A 2547-nucleotide genomic window follows, 5' to 3' on the forward strand; every position below is an offset into this window, starting at 1 on the left:
TAGACAGGAAGAGTAGTCTGTTAGCTGCACAGAATAGCACATGAGGCAGGACATCATGGGGTTAAGGAGCATGGGATTAGAAATCGGATTCCTGGGTGCCTGGGTGGCTCAGTGGGTTAAAGCCTCTGCCTTCGGCTCAGGTCATGATCCCAGGGTCCTGGGATTGAGCCCGGCATCGGGGGCTCTGCTTAGCAGGGAGCTGCTTCTCCCTCTCTCTCTGCCTGCCTCTCTGCCTACTTGTAATCTCTGTCTGTCAAATAAATAAATCTTTAAAAAATTCATAAAAAAAATCAGATTCCTTGGATTCTTCCTGAATCTGCCCCTCCAGCTTAAGTTACTTATTCAACTCATGCTTCCATTTTATCATCTGTAAAAAGGAATAATAGTTACCACATCAGAAGATTATTGAGAGAATTTAAGGACAGAATCCATGTAAATCATTTAGAATTGTGCTGTTCAATATGGAAGCCCCTAGCCATAAGCCGCTGTTGAGCACTTGAAATGTGGCTCGGCCAGACTGTGTTGTGCTATGTGTAAGTGTAAACTACACCCCAGATTTAGATGGAAAAAAACATATGTAACATACCTCATTAATAGTTTTGCGTTCATTACACATTGAAAAGATAGTGCTTTGGATAGACTGTGCTATATAAAATATAATGAAATTAATTTTACTTGTTGGTATTGGGTGAATGTTTGTATCTCCCTCAAATTCATATGCTGAATCATATGAACCTCCACTGGGATCATATTCAGAAGTGGTACCTTTAGGAGGTAATTAGGTTTCAATGTGGTCACTCGGGGATGGGGGAGGGAGGGGACCCTCTGGATGGGATTAGTGCCATTATAAGAAGAGGAAGAGACCAGAGTCCTCTCTCTCCATCATGTGAGGATGCGGCAGAAGACTGCCATCTGCAAACAGGGAAGAGGATTCTCAACAGCATCAAGAGATACTGAATCTGCTGGAACCTTGATCTTGGACTTCCAGACTCCAGAATTGTGAGAAATAAATGTCTATTGTTTAAGTCACCCAGTCTGTGATATTTTCTTACGGCAATCTGAACTATGTTACTGTTTCTTTAAAAAAAAAAAAAAGTAGATACCAGTAAATTTTACTTTCCTTATGTGGCTCACATTTGTGGTTTGCATTATATTTCTTTTGGACAGCGCCAATCTATCATACAGTAAACACTCAAAAATGTTAAGCTATTATTCTAGGGCACTTCTCACTTTCATGTAAAGAAAAATACTTGTTTTTACATACCTCTTTATGGTCCAGAGCCACATTAAAAAAAAAAAAATCATGTTAGCATCAACTGTTGTGGAAGTAAGAATGTTACTTGGTTTGGGGGGAAAGAATTGTCCTGAATTTTGCTCACTGATAGAAATGCTTTTGGTGTGATCAAATCAAGGTTTTTCTCCAACAGTGGACTGAGTAATGATTGCAAACTAATTACAGCACGCATATTGCACTTTGCTTTGCAGTAACAGCTTCCTACCAGCTGTTTCCTTTAACAGTTGTTCATTTCAAGTAGGTACCAATGTTGCTGGAAGTATGGGAGCCAGAAAGCAATTTCAATTCTTTGCTTCAAATTGAAATCTGTATTTTTTTTTTTTTTTTTCCTTAAGGGCCCTTCAAAATCTACATAGCTCTAAGGCTAATCTCTTAGCACCTTTTCTGGTCCCTTTTTCAGAAAAAAAAAATCGTTTGAAGATTATATACAGAATGATACAAAATCTCAAGTTTAATTAAGCTTTAGCAAAAAAATATCCTTTAACCATTACATTTGTTTCTTGCTTTATTCCCTCATAGCCTGCAACTCTTCTGAAGTATACTTTCAAGTAGAGATTCAATAGAGCCATTTAGAGTAGTTGTTACTGTGGATTAAATAACTATTCCCATCTGGCTCATGAAATATATAATCTGTATTCCTCTCTGGATAATAAATACAGTAAGTAACTACTTACCATCCCATAGACCATCGCTTTTGTCCTAGTGGGTTTTTCTTTATTACCTACAAATAAGGGCTTTTCTTTAACTCTTTCCTTGCATAAAAACATGTCCTGTGGGCTTATTTTTATGGAGAACAACCCTATCCTGGTTTCTCTGACCCCAAAGAGGCTTCAGATGTGTCATGTGGCTGGCAATACAATGGCTGACATTTGTTGAGCACTTACTATGTAATAGGCATAAAAGCTTCGGGCCACTGGTTAATGATCTGTAAACATCAGTATATACAGATCTTTCAAAAAACCCCTTGAGGGGCACTATTATCCCCCTCCCTTATCATCTAGGAAACCGATTCAGAATCCCACACTGTACAATTGGCTAAACAGATTTTAATCTAGTTTTGTGTGACTCTGAGTCTGGCCTGTCATCCTCACTCCAAAGTCAGGGGCTCCAAACAGTGAGCACCTCACGGCATGTGCTATGTGATACACTGGGTGTGGGGATAATGTGTTAGAACTTTTTTACGTGTGTGTGTGTGTGTATATATATATTTTCTTTTTGGGGGCAGATTTCTTTATTTGCTTATGCTTTACACT

Source organism: Meles meles, chromosome 12, assembly GCF_922984935.1.
Source record: "Meles meles chromosome 12, mMelMel3.1 paternal haplotype, whole genome shotgun sequence".
Classification (NCBI taxonomy): Eukaryota; Metazoa; Chordata; class Mammalia; order Carnivora; family Mustelidae; genus Meles; species Meles meles.